The sequence below is a fragment of the Elephantulus edwardii genome, unplaced genomic scaffold (genome assembly GCF_000299155.1).
Source record: "Elephantulus edwardii isolate Elephantulus edwardi_28Jun2011 unplaced genomic scaffold, EleEdw1.0 scaffold00240, whole genome shotgun sequence".
In the NCBI taxonomy this organism is placed as follows: domain Eukaryota; kingdom Metazoa; phylum Chordata; class Mammalia; order Macroscelidea; family Macroscelididae; genus Elephantulus; species Elephantulus edwardii.
In genome coordinates, this window is record NW_006399990.1 from 4,543,006 (window position 1) to 4,560,779 (window position 17,774).

At 37.4% G+C, this 17,774-nt stretch overlaps 1 pseudogene across 1 annotated transcript; it reads right to left on the reverse strand.

Annotated features, from left to right (window-relative positions):
- Window positions 1-2,046: 2,046 nt before the first annotated feature.
- LOC102864827 lies at window positions 2,047-16,669 on the reverse strand (annotated as a pseudogene). The gene is made up of 2 exons (XR_438992.1): window positions 15,931-16,669; window positions 2,047-2,728 (listed from the first exon to the last, which is right to left on the reverse strand). The product of XR_438992.1 is annotated as a plasminogen activator inhibitor 1 RNA-binding protein-like (transcript).
- Between the last annotated feature and the right edge of the window lie 1,105 nt (window positions 16,670-17,774).

Consider the following 17,774-nt stretch of genomic DNA (forward strand, 5'->3'; position numbering starts at 1 on the left):
GGGTAACTAAAATTCTGGTAACTGCAAGAGACAATTCCTCAGGCCAAAGGGCTTCTCAGTTAATAGCAAAATACAGTTCCCAGTGTAGAAACATTTGGGCCCAAAGGACACCTAATGCATTCTCTGCTTTCTCTTTCTCTGTGAATGAATTCCTACTTCCTGCCACGGAATCTGCTCATTTTATTGGGAAACTAGATGCTCTGCTGTGGATATACTAACAAGCACTCTTTACATATGGAAGAGATGGCTCATGCAGCTGTTGATGATGTTTGTGGGTAAACAGAATTGCAAGGGAGGTAGAGTTGAGGTAGCTGGATCAGATTAAAGACAAGCCAAATTTTTAGCAACATACCCGCTAAACTGAAGAGGTAGAAGAGGAAGAAAACATCCTCTTGTCCTTGGAAGAAGCCTGATTCCCAGAGAAGATCCAGGTATCCTTTAAACAAGTGAAGGAGGGAAATTTCAGGATAGATTTTTTTTAGGATAACAAGATTTTTAAAATGATACGTGGTAAGAACTACAGAACACTGTGGAGCAATTGTTTCCATTATGCAAGATTAGAAGTAGAAGTGAAATAAGAGAGATGCAGAGCCCAAGGCGGTAAAAAACGCAAGAAATGTGAGGCAAAAACAGGGGCTTATTGTAATCAGAACTAAACAAGAACAGGCAGTACCAATCCGATGGTATTAGAACATAGCTGGAGCTAAAGTTTGTGTGTGTTGGAATAATCTATTCACATCAGTTAAGAAGTTTGGGAACTTTCAGCACTTTTCCCAGATCTTACTTGATCACTGTCATTGTAGGCTTTTGATGATACTTAAGAAGAGATCCTATTCTAAGTGAAAAAGTTTGGAATTTACATTGTCCTTCTAGTGCAGATAATACTAATTTTAAAACTGAAATTAAAATAATTCTTATTTCTCTTAAGACCTAATCCTTTGCTAATTACATGAGAATGAGTAGTGGACATCATCACAAAATTTCCAAGATGTTTCTTGTGGACTAGGACTCTTATTCACACTAATTATTTTTCTCTCTTTGATTTAAACAATAGGTGGTCATGCTCAGAAGTTATCCTTTTTGAATTTATTTTTTCCGTTGACTTGATTAAGCTCAACTGTTTTTCACTTGGAGAATTTTCTCACCAGGAGGTTTTTCACAGCTCTATCCATCCTCTTCTCCTGGTTGTCCTAGCAATAAATGTATAATCCTATCTTTTACAGCATCACAGGCTGAAAACAGCATGAACACACTTAAAGGATTCTTGCTCTCATTAAGCTTTTAATTTCTTTATTGACTTTAATTAAATTTGAGAGGCTTTTTTTTCCAGTAACAAGAAAGAATCATGTTTGTCTGTTGGATTAATAACATTGTATTAGGCAAGCTATAGGTGATAATTTTGGGAAAGGGATAATCTCTCCTCTTATCCGCCAATTAGAAATAAGAAGTTTTCATCCTTGAATTTCTTGCTTTTTTAGTGTATAGGCTTTTCACCAAATGATCCGCAGCTGCATTGCTTCCTTGGCCTAATGAGGCCGTGATCCTCAGGTGAAAATTTCTAAACAGTATTTAAGCTGACTTGTTTAATGTGAATTACTCTGAACAGTGATTATGCTTTTAGAATGCAAATTGAATATTTATTCATTCAATGAGAAAATGTTTATTGAGTATTTATTTTTCTTTTTAAACTGGCACTCACTCTTCACACCTCTATTTCAAGTTTGGAAATACATATTTGCAAGCACCAATATAAAAATATTTGTGAAGAATGCATGATCTCTAAAAATATAAAAACATACCTGCTACCAATATATTTATAAAAAGAAAACCTAAATACACCAACCCTATTCCTTTTTTGTTGTGAGAGAAATTAATTTTCAAAACTGTTAAACCTTAGTCTTTAATATGAGTGGTATGAATGAATGACAGTCTTTTTTTAAAAAAATAATTTCTTAGTTCTTTGGGATCTTTAAGCATACAAACCTAAAAGGGGAGGCTCCACTATGTAACCAGAGTAGTTTTATGCCATCTCCTGTTAAAACAGAGCTAAGAATTTGTATCATCTACATCAGGAGCGGAAGCACTGGACTTGTGAGTCCTGCTGCCATGGTTGGAACACCCATCATGCCCATGTCATCCTCTCTCTCACTTACCTCCAAATCCTGGGCGGCAAGGTCACTGAAAATTTATCTCGAGCTGAGATACTATATATCATTTGCTGGCTTCCAGAAACAATGATATGTAGTCAAGTCTTTTGAATGGGCCTATTCACTTTGACTTATGAAGAATAAGTCCTGTTTTCCACTGTCCTTCAGAAACTTCATTTGGTTTGTGGATATTAAATTCTACTTTATTCAGGTCTTCATTTTGAATAAGCTTCCACTTATCCAATGCCATTTCTTTTGGATGCTCTTTCTTTCCTCTTCAACTTCATTTTCTTTTGTCTCAGAGTTGGCTTCTGTATGTTCTTCACTTTGAGTGTATCCTCAGAAATATTTGATTGAGCCACGATACGGCAATTATATGACATTTGTTTTGAAATGTATTTGGGACACTGCTAATTCATCTTTGACAGCTACCCAGTTGTGAGATCTACCTCCACATTTGTCTTCATATTTCAGGCCAGTATAATGTGAAAAAGAAGATCTATGATGTCCACTATGTCTAACAAATTCACATACGCTACAAGAATCAAATCCATTTGCTCAGTCCATTCCACGTCCACAGCCTTCTCAATCTTTTAAAAAATCACCACATTCTTAAATATGTCAAACATTGGCCTATCCTCACCCTTATCTTTAAGTGTTTTTTCACTTTGTCTTTACAGAAAAGATTGCCTTTCTATTTTCCCTTCACCTTGAAGTTTTTAATATTTGTGTGTGTGTGTTGTTGTTGTTTTGTGTTTCTCTCTCCCTCCGTCCCCTCCCTCCCTTTCTCCCTTCCTTCCTTTCTCTTTATTTCTCTCTCTACTACCTTCATTAGCTGAAAGGGATCCAATTCATCATCAAGTAACTGGTGCAATCAGTTGATAGCCATATAGCCAAATTTTCCTGTGTCCAGGGATGATGGTGGCTCTATAGCATGTTCTTCCATGGATTGCAGTGGGCGTGCCAAGCCAAGAGTGCCTGCTCCAGCTTTTTCCACAAGATTGCCAGCAGAGAGAGCTAATGAGTCAGGGACCTCTACAAATTACTAAAGAGCAATGATGTTAGTCTGAGGAGTAAGGTCCACCCATTTTAGGGTATTGCCTTTTCAATCACTTGTTAAGCATCTGAGAGCTGTATTATGAATGAAGATTACAGGAAAATTGATGCCTTTGAGTGTGGTGTTGGAGAAGAGTGATAAATATTCTATGACCTGGCAAAGAATAGATAGGTCCTGTAGAAGGTGCAACAAGAGTGCTCTTTGGAGGCAAAGATGAATGCAGCTTTGCCTTTGGACATTATGCTATGAGAGGCTACTTCTTGGAGAGGAACATCATACTTGAAAAGGTGGGGAGAGGAAGAGCCTCAACCAGGTGGATCGACACAGTAACTGCAATGTTGAGTTTGAGTGGGTCAGAGATTATGAGGATGGAACAAGATGAAATTGAGTTCATGTCTGTTGTTCATAGGGTTGCTGTGAGTCATATATAATTTGATGACACCTGACAAAGACAAAAACAATAACATACATTCTTGTATCAAGGACACCTTGTGGTATTTGAGAGAAATACACCTGTTTTTTAGAGCCTTTTTATGGTGATATTGAAAAAAAATAAAAGTCAATGTATTGAAATAAATGTAATATAACCAAATAGCTATATATTGTTGTTTGCCATTGAGTTGAAACCAACTCATAGCTGATCTTTAGCAAGTTTTCAGAGGCAGTAAATATCTCACCTAATGAGGCCACTGTAGTTCTTCCATGGAGCAGCTGGTGGTTTCAGACTGCTTGTCTTTGGGTTTGCAATGCCACTTTTTACCATGAGGCCACTAGTTGTTGTTGATTGTTGTTGAGTAAAGCATGACTCATAGTGACCCTATCAAAAAAAGACCTAAAGCTTTTCGATAACTATCATAATTTATTAAATTTCATAGAGTTTACAGAGGCATGTTGTTTAAGAAGTGGGTGCCACTCCTGCTTCCAAACCTGTCTCAAACTGGGAGCTCCACCAAACACTGTCCACCATGGGTAACTGTGGTGGCATTTGACAACCCAATGGCACAAGGTTCAGCTTCACAGCTACCCCAAGTTACCTCACTAAAGCAAATTGACAGAAAAGTGCTGTACCTCTTAGAAGAATGTTCCTTCAAAATATAACAACTGACTTTTAAATACAAAGGCCCTTAAGCAAGAGGCTTAAATAAAAGCAAACAAAAAACAACCAATATAATATGTTGTTATTATGTGTCTTTGAGTTACCTGTGACGTATAGCAGCGACCCTATGTACTGCAGCTCTGAACCCTTCCCTGTCCTGAGCCAGTCTCACTAGTTCTGACACATCAACCCCCATTGCCCCAGAATTTGTATAAATTCATCCTATCTGAGGTCTCCTCTCTCTCCTGTGCTGTCCGTCCACCCTTCCAAGCATGATGTTTTTCTCCAAGGACTGGTCTCTCCTGGCCACAGACCCAAAGTATGTGAGATGGAACATACTCAACAGCACATAGCACCAGTATTTAATTCAATCAATATCAATAAAACTTATTTACATCCTGCTGGTTTTGACTACAGGACAAAAAGGATTTGTCTTATAGAATATCTGAAGTTATGATCTTTATAGAAGCCGACTGCCAAGTCTGTCTTCTGCAGAGTAATTGGTGAGTTACAACAGCTGACCTCAAGTTAACCCTTACAAACTTTAATCACTGCACCAGAAAAACAAAATGAAACTGTTCACTCTTGAGTCATTTCCAAGTCATGACAATCCTTCAACAAGTTTCTGAGACTATTTCCAAGGAAATATAAGTGAAAAATGCATGAAACTCGAGACTCATTTTATTCTCTCTTCACAGCAAGCATTATTTTGTAGAGGCACCATCCAGCATGACCATATATGTCCACTGAAAATTTGAAAGAAAACATGATGTCCTTAGACTGTCCCAATGACTCAGGGTTCCCCCTGTGACTGTTTCAGGGATAAGGTAGCAGCTGCTTTAGTTTTTATCACCAAGCCTCAGACATCAGTGTCCCTTCTATCTCAATCCTTTAGTTTTGAGCCTAGCACAAGCCCACCCAGCTTCAAATGGAAGATGAAATATAGGCTTCATCTCTGGATGGAAGAAGTGACAAAGAATTTACAAATATGTTTAAAAACTATCATACATAGAAAGAACAATGTCTTTTGGAAGAAAGAATAAGTCCATAAGACAGTTCTAGTTAATGGAGAAGTTTTGTATAACAATAGAGTATGCTAGTGTTTTAGTAGCCTAAAGATTGACAAGTACATTTTGGGCATTGAAAGTGGTGGGAAATAAGTTGAAAGGTCTTTATGAAAAACATTTTTTCTTTCATCTACTATGAATCTTCATCAGAAGAGACTTTTTAATTTAATCTTTCAATATCCAGGGTTTGTTTTTTTGGCTTTGGTTGTTTTGGTTTTTATATTGGTTTTGATGTTGTTGGGTTCGTTTTTTTTTTATTTTTTGCTTTCAGTGCAACAATTTTCCTTTTCATTATACTTCTCTCCCTTCTTGATTAGTCTTTACTATTTATGCTTTACTATTATTTTTTAAATAATTGATCTAGGTATATTTTTTATGAAAACAGACTTTCTGAATGAGACTGTGATCATTAGAGAGTAAATATTTCATTTTTTAATATTTGTCATTGATTTTAAAATTATTTCTTTGCTTAATTTAAACATAGACAATCCATTAGGTGAATGGGATTATATGAAGACTAAACTTTTCATGTATCTCTTTTGGTTTTGTTAATATATGCTGTGCATCCCTATATTAGATATTCATGTGACTCCAAGAACTGTAAAGATATATTGCTGCCATTATCAAACATATTTCTTAGTATAAAGGCACATGAAAAAAGTATTTGCACATGTATGTATATATTGTTGTTGTTATGTGGTGTTGCATCAACTGTAACTCATTGCAACCAAACATACAATAACTCTGAGCTCTGCCTGATCCTGAGCCAATATCAGGAGCAAAGTATCTGAGACAGAGCTTCAAAATCCTTGTCTCCAAGGAGCAACTTGGCTTCACCCTCTTGACCTGTTTGTTTTCCCAGCAGTACATACTTTTGTTCAATACTCATGTTCAATACTCTTCATGGGCACCACAACTCAAAAGTATCAATCCTTCTCTCATTCATTGTCCAGCTCTCTGATGCAGAACCAATAATTACAAAAATTATACCTGGATTATGCGCACCTTAGTCACTAGACTGATATTTTCATTGCTTTTTTACATTCTGGAAAGGTCCTTGACAGCAGATATCCTCAAAGCCAATGCATTTTGTCTTTTGGTTTCCTAACTGCTGGAGCCAAGAGTGTAGACTGTGGACCTGAGTAAACTGAAATTGTTAACAATCTCAATCTCCTCTCCATCTATCATGGTTCTACAAATTGGCCTACTGGTGAAAAACTTTGTTTTCTTCATGTTGACCTTCAGTCCATATTGGAGACTGCAATCCTTGACCTTCTCCAGCAAACACAGATCCTCTTCAGTTTTGGAAAGCTGTAATCTGCATAGCACAGGGTATTGAAGCATATTCCTCCAAACTTGAAGTCATATTCTTCCTCATAAACTCCAACCTCCCAAATAAATCAGTTCTTTATATAGATTAAAAAGGTACATTAAAAGGATACATCCCTGACACATTATTTCTTAATGCTGTCCTTATGACTGCTTCCTGGTCCAAGTATGGATTTCACATGAGCACAATCAGGTGTTCTAGTATATATGTATATTATTGTTGCTTTTGCTAGTTGTCATCAAGCCAAGTTAGACTTTTAGTGGCCCTATCTGGAGGACAACCACCTTGCCAACTGAGTGGAAGAGATCTGTATTTGTTCCCATTTGAAAGAAAGATGATCCAACAGAGTGTGAAAATTATCAAACAGTATCATTGATATCACATGCAAACAAGATTGCACTGATAATTATCCAAAAACTACTGGAACAGCACAAGAACAGAGAACTTCCTGAAGTGCAGGCTGGATCTAGAAGAGGCCATGGTATTAGGGATATTATAGCTAATGTCTGATGATCCTGGCTGAAAGCAGAGAGGACCAGAAGTATATCTGTGTTTCATTGACTATGCAAAGACATTTGACTGTGTGGATAACAAAGAACTGTGCCTGACTCTGAGAAGAATGTGAATCCTAGAACACTTGATTGTGCTTATACAAAACCTATACTTGCACCAGGAGGCAGTCATCAGAACAGAGCAAGGAAACACTGCATGGTTCAAAATTGGGATGAGTATGTGTCAAGAATGTGTTCTGTCTTCATATCTTTCCAAACTGTATGTGGAACAGACTATCTGGGAGGCTGGGCTCTATGAAAAGAAATGTGGCATCGGGATTAGAGGCAGAAACATCAACAGTCTGCATATGCAGATGACACAACCTTGCTTGCTGAAACTGAGAAGGGCCTGAACCTCTTGCTCCTGAAATTCAAGGACTACAACCTTCAATATGGTGAAGCTCAACATCAAGAAAACAGATTCTCACCAATGGGCCAATTGACAGCATCATGATAGATGGTGAAGGGATTAAGATTGTTGACAGCTTCAGTTTGCTGGGCTCTACAATCAACACTCTTGGTACCAGCAGCCAGGAAATTAAAAGAAGAATTGCACTGGGAATATTTGCTGTCAGAGACCTCTCCAAAATACTGAATTAACAATGATCTGAGTCTGGAGACTAAGGTGTCCCTGATACAGGCCATGATCTTTGAAATTACTTACTATGCATCAGAAAGCTGGACAATCAATGACTAGGGATGATAGAAAGAGAATTGATGCCTTTGAGCTGTGGTGTTGGAAAAGAGTACTGAATATACCATGGACTGCTAGGAGAACAAACAAGTTCATCCTTTGGAGGGTGAAGCCAGGATGCTCTTTGTAGGCAAGGATTCTGAAGCTTTGTCTGACATACTTTGGACATATTGCAAGGTGGGAGCAGTCCTTGGAGAGGGACTTCATACTGGGAGGGTGAAGGGACAGTGCAGGAAAGGAAAACCCTCAAAGAGATGAATTTATTCAGTGACTGGGGTAATGGGACTAGGTGTGTTGGAGACAATAAGATTGGCAAGTGATAGAGCAGGGTTTTGGGCTGTTGTATATAGGGTCCCTATGATTTTCAAACAACTTAACCATACATAACAACAATATTAACAATAAGTCTGAACCCTATTCTTTTCTCTACCATTCTCATAAAAATAAGAAAAAATGTCACAAATTTGTATATCATCCTTGTGCAATGGCCATGCTAATGCTTTCTGTATCATTCCAGTTTTAATATATGTGCTGCTGAAATGAAATTACATATGTATTTAATATATATTTACTACAAATATGTATTTGTTATACATTAAATTATAAATTGAATTCCAGATTAAATAGAAATATATTTAATACTTATATATAAATATATGTATATAATTATGGATATATTTTAAGTATTAGTATGAAAGAAAAATGAAAAACAAGCATATGTGAGAAAATTGGAGAGGACTCCTTCCTTTAGAGTATCGGAGAATACTTACAAGGGGTTTGATACCTAACCATTTCTCTAAATGAGAAGACAACTGCATTTGGGGAAATATCTATAGGATGATGCTGATCATGTTTAGTAGAAGAGCATTTGTCTATTTCTGTAACCACTTCCTTTGTGTACCTTTACTCATTTGGACCAATTCGATGTTACGTAAACATTCAATAATTTTACACGGCATAATTTAGCACTTTATTTCTGCCTGTTAAATACTTCCTCTCCTTTTAAGAAAATAAGCATATGAATAAACAGACATTAGTAGCAAGATATGAAAAAAATCTCAGTCCTTTCTCTAGATCTGCCTCAATAAGTTACCCACCATTTTCCTTTTTTCCTCTTAAATAATTTCCCCCTTTATCTTTTCAAAATTTTACCTTTTATTACATTGCATTATGGATTTGTTTTATCTTGGTGGTTGTTTTTTTGTCAATACATTGTAAACTTAAATTGAGAAAATCTATTTCATTTGTGTTTGCGTATCTATGCCTATATTAAAGTTTTGCATAATGTAATTGAAGAAAATAAAACAAAAATCCAATTTCCAAATATGTATTTGTTTCCAATTCAATGTGTGCTTATATTAAGAAATTGCTATATGATCACATATATGATGTCATTCTGGAGACTAAGGCGCATCTGATCCAGGCCATGGTGTTTGCAATTATGTGCTGTGCATTAGAAAGCTGTATAATGACTAGGATGATAAAAAGAAAACTGAAGCCTTTGAGCTGTGGTGCTGGAGAAGAGCATTGAATATATCATGGACTACTAACAGAACAAACAGGTTCATCCTAGAGAGTGTGAAACCAGATTGCTCCTGGGAGGGAAGGATCCTAAAGCTCCATCTGACATACTTTAGGCATGTTTCAAGGAGGGATGAATCCTAGGAGAGGGATGTCATGCTTGGGAGGGTGGAGGGGACAGTGCAAGAGAGGAAGACCCTGGATAAGATGGATTGATTCAGCAACAAAGGTAATGGTGGTAAGGTGAGTCAGAAACAGTACAATTGGCTCAGGGTCGAATAGGGCCCAGAGCTGTTGTACATAGGGTCTCTATGAGTCACAGGCAACTTAATGGCATGTAACAACAAGAAGAACAACATATGATCAAAAATAACTCTGGTGGCCTAATCTATAGGAAGTTTTGCTGATTATCCAAAGGCCATATCTCTCTGGTGATTTGGATCCACAGGCTGTTCAGTGGGAGAAAAAAAGTTAGTCTCTTTCTCTGTGATTTATAGCCTTGAAAACACACTGAAAGGTTCAACTCTAACTCTGTGGCAACAAGCATATGATAAATAACATTTTCAAGAGACTCCAGCTCATTCATTAAAGTTTGGGGTGTGTGTGTGTGTGTGTGTGTGTGTGAACTATTACAGGATGAAGAGAGCTCTGGTGACCTAAGAGGTAAAGATTTGTGCTGTTAACCCAAAGGTAGATGACTTGACCATACTAGGTACTTCATGGGTGAAAGATGGGTAATCTCTTCTATGTAATTTAAGCCTCTGAAAACCTGTTGGAGTATCAGCTGTGAGTTCTGACATGGTGGCACATAATAATAACAACCATATTCCAGAATATGAAGAATATGAAAGCATATTTAATAACTTCCTGGGATAATTTTTACTCTTGAATAATGGTTTCATACGTAGCCATGTTTTACAAAGTGTAAAAAGCAGCAACCCCTGAAAAAGAGAATTCTCTTTTTTTTGTTTATGAGAATTGCAGCTTTTCCAACACCTTCTAAGAATGAATCACCTCTTGTTAAGTGTAAATGTGTTTCAGGGTCCTACTATCCAAAGAGCTATTCTATTCATAGCTCCCTAGTAATTATAGGTTAGCTTATCTATTAAAACCTGTGAAATAAAAATAATAATGGCAAAGACAAATAGTTATATTCTCATACATTCTAGTCTTAACCTGTCTTACCACTTATTTATCTAGCTTGAATTTTCTGTTTAACTATAATTCTTACTAAATGTTTAACCTGTTTTAAACCACTTTCACTCATCAAGGGTCTTCCTCTCTCATGCTTTCTCTCCACCCTACCAAGTATGAAATCCTTCTCCAAGGACTGGTCTTGCCTTGTAACACGTCCAAAGTAGATCAGACGAAGCTTCTGAATCCTTGCCTCTAAGGAGCAACCTGATGTCACCCTCAAATAGGATGAACCTATTTGTTTTCCTAGCAGTCCATGATATATTCAATATTCTTATCCAGTACCAGAGCTCTAAGGCATCAATTCTCCTTCTGTTATTTCTAGCACTATTCAGGTTTCTGATGTATAACAAGTAATTGCAAAGACTATGGTCTGGATCAGGCACACCCTAGTCTCCAGACAGACATCATTACTCTTCAGTACTTTGGATTGGTCTTTGACAGCAGACTTTCCCAATGCAATCTGCCTTTTACTTTCCTGGCTGCTGGTCTCAAGAGTATTGATTGTGGAGCCAAGCAAACTAAGCTGTTAACAATCTCAATCTCTTCACCATTTATCATGATGCTGCCAATTGACCCAGTGGTAGAATCTGTGAGCTTCACATATTGAAGGCTGCAGTCCTTGACCTTCAGCCACAAGAGCTTCTGGTCCTCCTCAGCTTCAATAAGCAAGGTTGTATCATCTGCATAACAGAGATTGTTGATGCATCTGTCTCCAATCCTGATGCCACATTTCTTCTCATAGAGCCCAGCCTCCTGGATAATCTTTTCTGCATATAGATTGAAAAGATATGGAGATAGGACACATCCCCGGCATACACTGTTCTCAATTTTGAACCATACAGTGTTTCCTTGCTCTGTTCTGATGATTGTCTCCTGATCCAAGTATAGGCTTCACATAAACAGAATTAAGTGTCCTGGGATTCCCATTCTTCTCAGAGTCAGCCACAGTTTGTTGTGATCCACACAGTGAAACACCTTTGCAGAGTCAATAAAACACAGATAGACATTCTTCCGGTCCTCTCTGCTTTCTGCAAAGATCCATTAGCTATAATATCTCTAGTGCCACAGCCTCTTCTAAACCCAGCTTGCACTTCAGGGAGTTCTCTCTGTTGATGTGCCATTTCAGTCATTTTTTATAATCTTCAGCAGAATCTTGCTTTCATGTGATAACAATGATATTGTTCAATAATTTCCGATCATCTTTCCTTAGGATGACAACAGATACAGATCTTTTCCAGTCAATTTGCCAGGTGGTTGTTCTCCTGTTTTCTTTGCACAACTTAGTGAGCACATCCAGGGAAGTGTTTGTTTGTTGAAATATGTCAATTGGTATGCCATCAATTCCTGGGATCTTGTTTTTTGCCAATTCTTTCAGAGCAGCTTTAAGTTCTTCCTTCATCACCACATGCTCCTTCTCATACATTGTTTAATGAAATACACACACACACACACACACACACACACATAATCTCCTCTGTGCAGAATGATATGAAATTTATTTAAATATTTGCAAATAGAAATACCATGTGATCTCTCAGTCTCATTGCTAGACATCTTCCCTAAAGAAATAAAGAGCTGCAGTACCAACAGATTTACATACACCCATGTTCATGACAAACTTTTTCACAATAGAAAAGACATGGAAATAACCTAAGTACCATTAACAGATGACTAGATAAACTGTATCATAAACATTCTTGTTGTGATCGATTAAGTTGGAAGTCAAAGCTACTCTCCAGCAGGTTTATGTAGGCTGTGAATGATACTGGAGATTGTCCAATTAACCTGGAGATTACTTATAGAACAACTGGTTGATTAGAACTGTATGCTTTTGAGTTGGCAGTGCAGCACTTTACCCACTAGGCCATTGTTGTGTTGTTGATCGCCATGGAGTAGAACACAATTCATAGTGACCCTATGAACAAAAAGCCTGAAGCCTTTCTAGTAATATCATAATTTATCAAAAGTCATAGAATTTACAGAAGCATGTTGTTTAGGAAATGGATGCCACTCCTGCTTCCAACACTAAACCATTAGAGCTCAGTAAGCATGTATGGAGGACATTATTTAGAGAGAAATAAGTCAATCATAAAAGGACAAAGAAAGTAAGTCCACTATTATAAAAAGTCATGGGAAAATTTACATATAGTAAGAAACATTCTTTGATTGTTACCAGGAGTAGGAGAGGAGGGGAGGGAAAACTATTAGATAATGTTGTTATGTGCCCTCAAGTCAACTGCAACTCATATTGACTCTATGTACAACAGCTCTGAACCATGCTCTATCCTGAGCCAACTTTACTGTCTTCTCTCATGTACCTATTCCTATTACTCCAATCACAGGAGTCAATCCACCTCATTCAGGGTCTTCCTTTCCTGCACTGTTCCTTCAGCTTCCCAAGCATAATGTCCCTTTCCAAGGACTTTTCTCTCCTTTCAGCATGCCCACAGCTCAAAGGCATCAATTCTCCTTCTGTTATCCCTAGTCATTATCCAGCTTTCTGATACATAGCACGTAATTGTGAAGACTATGGCCTGGATCAGGCATACCTTGGTCTCCAGACTGACATAATTGTTCTTTAGTACTCTAGAGATGTCCTTGACAAGAGACATTCCCAATACAATTCATCTTTGATTTCCTGACTGCTGGTGCCAAGAGTATTGATTGTGGAATCAAGCAAACTAAAGCTGTTAATAATCTTTTCACCTTCTATCTTGATACTGCCAATTGTGAGAATGGCAGAATGGAGAGAATCTTTGTCTTCTTAATGCTAGCTTCAATCCATATTGAAGGCTGCAAGTTTGTAGCCTTCTGCAGCAAGTGCTTCAGCTCCTCCTCAGTTTTAGCAAGCAAGGTTGTGTCATCCGCATAATGCAAGTTTTTGATGAGGCTTCCTCAAATCCTGATGCCAATTTCCCCCTCATAGAGCCCAGCCTCCCGGATAGTCTGTTCTACATATAGAAATAGAACACATTCCTGGCCTACACTCTTCCTTATTTTAAACCATGTAATGTTTCCTTGCTCTGATGACTCCCTCTTTTACCAAGTATAAATTTTTAATAACACAATCAAGTGTTCTGGGTTTTCATTCTTCTCACAGTTAGCCGCAATAATTGTGATCTAAAAAGTTGAAGGCATTTTCATAGTCAAGGAAACACAGATAGACATTCCTCTGGTATTCTCTGCTTTCAATCAAAATCCATCTAACTTTAGCTATAATATCTCTAGTATCACAACCTCTTCTAAACCTAGACTCACATCTGGCAGTTCTCTGTGGATGTGCTATTCCAGTGGCTTTTGGATAATTCTTAGCAGAATCTTGCTTATATGTTATATTAATGTTATGACAACAGTTAGGGAAAGACATTAGGTTTTTTTGTTCATAGAGTTTTTATGAGTCGTGCTTGACTCGATGGCAATCAACAACAACAAAAATAGATAGGTACTAATGTATATGAAAGGGGAGTGAATATACCATAAAGCACAGTATCTCTAAAGAAAACAAGAAGTTCGTAATAGTTACACAACTAAATTCAACTGTCATTCACACAGAATCTTTCATTCTCATTAGTAGTGAGAATTAGCCTATAAGTCAATGCATAGTCACAAGAAAGGGGAACATATATGAAAAGGTGACAGGGACTACATTTATAAGCATATATAGTATTGGAAGATGATATTCCCAAATACATAGTTGCATATGCTATAAATATATCAAATATAGTAAGCAGATGGTAAAGTTATATACACATTTTAAGCATAAACAAACATCTTGAGGGAATGTGTGATTTAATTTTGGGTCTCTGGGGAATAGTCTTTGGGATGAGGGCAGAGAGTGGGAAATCAGTCAGCTGGCATAGGAGTCTAAACAGACAGTGCTTTATAGCCTACTTTGGTGCGTAGCATGGTTACAAGTGACTATTTGAGGTGCATCTTTCAACCTACAGACAAGCATATACACATGAACAATAATACCAAGGAGTTGTGTACTCCGTAGAACAATAAACTCTGTGAGAAAAAATAACAGCATTTTCCCAAGGAAAAACTCAAAAAATAAAAAAGTTTAAGAAAAAAGAATTAATGGAAAAGGTAATATTAAGGAGGGAATGGAGATATTACTTTTATATTGTAAAGGCTGCAGTGAATGTCATAAAACAAAGTAAACATGAATTATTTAATGGAAAAGCAAGTTGCACCATAAATGTTCAATCAAATAATATAAGAAATAAGGTTTTTTTAAAGAAAAAACCTTTAATTTTCACTTCCATATTATAAAAAAGTAATTATATCAATTACTGATAATTTGTAATTTTTCTTTTATTTTTCTTATAAATCTAATCTTTATTTGCCATTGAGGATTAGAAATATTACATACAAACTTGTTGTTTTCATTATTGTTGTTAGGTGCTATCAAATACAACTTGTAACGACCCTATGAACAACAGACCTGAACCCTGTTCTATCCTGTTCCATTCTCATATTTTCTGACTAAAGAGCCCATTGCAGGAGTCACTATGTTAATCTGCCTTGTCAAGAGTCTTCCTCTCATTTGCCAATTTTCCACATATTGAATGACCTAGAAAGCATCAAAAGAAGATGGAGGAACTACAAAGAGGTACTGTACTGGAAAGAACTGATTAACACTGAAAAATTTCATGAAGTATCATATGAACAGGAGCCAGTGGTAGTGAAGAAGGAAGTGGATGCTGCATTGAAGGCATTGGCAAAAAAACAAGGTCTCAGAAATTGATGAGATACGAATTGATTTGTTTCAGTCAACAGATACAGCCTTGGATGTACTCACCAGTCTTTGTATGCCAAGAAATTTGGAGGCAAATGTATTGGAAGAGCTTCATATGTGTTCCCTTTTCCAAGAAAGACGATCCCACAGAATGTGGAAACTATTGAATTATATCATTAATATCAGATAAAAGCAAAATCCTCCTGAAGATCATTAAAAAGTGGCTACAACAGAATGTATAAACGTACTAATACATTTTAATAATTACAGGAAAATGTACAAATTAAAGTTTATATCAGCCATGAAAAAGAGTTGTATAGCTTTAGCATTTTGTCAAGTATAGTAATAATTCCATCTGTAGAAGGTTTTAGGCCATTGAAATAATCCCTGGAAAATAGATTGCCGTTCATTAACAACATCTAACAAATTCTAAAAAATTCATATGTACAACACTTGACATAACTCTACCCTTTCAAATAAATAATACATATTGCCTCTAAAGACAGACTAGGAAGTAAGATTAGCCAACCACTTCTGAAATAGTAGATCTCAGAAAACCTTATGTAATACAAATGTTCTTCTCTTAAATAATCAGTCAGTATTTGTAACTTTTCCAGTACACTTAAATCTTCACTCTTATATTCATCTTCATCTTCTTTTTCTTCTTCCTCTTCACTCTCCTCTTCCGGCCTTAACCAGTACCATGACTCTCTGGGAATTTGAATATTCTTCTGATTATCTAACTGCTGACAGGCTCGTTGGCTTCTTTTGAGATCTCCTTCTAGCTTCATTTCATCTTGCTTATTTTTAAGGCGCATTCGAAACTGTTCTGCAGCATTTTCTTGGGCTTGGTTTTTCATGTGAACTTTTCTTTTGTAGCTTTCTAATCTTTCTTCTGCTTTTCGTTTTAATGATGTCTCGTGACCAATACCACCTTTGCCTGTTTTGACAGTGAGTGGAATTGGTTCAACAATACCATCTCCACTCTTGCCAAGAGCCTGGCCGCTCCTATATCCCATCTTTTGGAGCAAAGCAAACCCTCTGTTTTCACAACCTAGTGCATTCTTCAACCCAATGTCACGTCTTTCTTGTTCTTCCTGTTTTAAACTCTTCTGCCTATTTTTCAAATTAGCTTCTTGTTGTTTTTCTTCTTTTCGACGAGCTTCTCGTACTTGCCTCAGCATTGGTAAGCCTGGCCTAACATCTTGCTGGACATTAACAAAGGAATCAGACATGTAGTCTTCTTCTTCTGCCGTGTTCAACTTCATACGACAACAATATCTGCGCACACGAAGCCTTCACTAGTCTACTGAAAAAGTTCCCAATAACTTAGCGGAAATCACAGTATACAACAGGACCAGCTCCGACAAGCACTCTGCGCATGAGCCCAAGACAAGCGACTGACTGCGATGAAAATAAAGGAATACTGTGTTAGAGGTAGATTACAAATTAGCAGTCAATTAAAATGAGGGTAAATAGTTGCTAACATCCTTGAAAATGGTAATGTGGTATACATGTAGTATGTATTTAGGAATATTAGAAGTTGTAAAAAATAAAATGGAGTGAGTAACATTGACATTTCAAGCACTAGTGAGATGAAATAGACTGTTAAAGGCTACTTTGAATCAGACAATCACATATGAAAAATGGAATGAAAAATAGAGGTAGAATGGTTGCATGTTGTTGTTATTGTTATGTGCCATTGAGTTGTTTGCGATTCATAGTGACCCTACGTACAATAGCCCTAAAGTCCGCTCTTTCCTGTGCCAATCGCACCATCTCCAATAGACCCATCCCAATAGCCCCAGTCACTGAAGCAATTCACCTCATAGAGGGCCTTCCCCTCCTGCACTGTCACTCCACCCTACCAAGCATGATGTCCCCCTCCAAGGACTGGTCACTCCTTACAATATGTCCAAAGTATGTTAGACGGAGCCTCAGAATCTTTGCCTCCAGGGAGCCGCCCAGTTTGACCCTTTCCAGGATGAATCTATTTGTTTTCCTAGCAGTTGCTGGTACCCTCAACTCTTCTCCAGCACCACAGCTCAAAGGCCTCAATTCTCTTCCTATCCTCACTACTCATTGTCCAGTTCTCTGATGCATAACAGGAGATTGCGAAGACCATGGCCTGTATCAGACTCACCTTAGTCTCCAGAGAGACATCATTGCTCTTCAGTACTTTGGAGAGTCCCTAACAGCAGACTTTCCCATGGCAATACATCTTTTAATTTCCTGGCTACTGGTGCTGAGAGTGTTGACTGCGGAGCCAAACAAACTGAAGCTGTGAACAATTTCAATCACTTCACCATCCATCCTGAGGCTGCCAATTGGTCCAGTGGTAAGAATCTTTGTCTTCTTGACATTGAGCCTTAA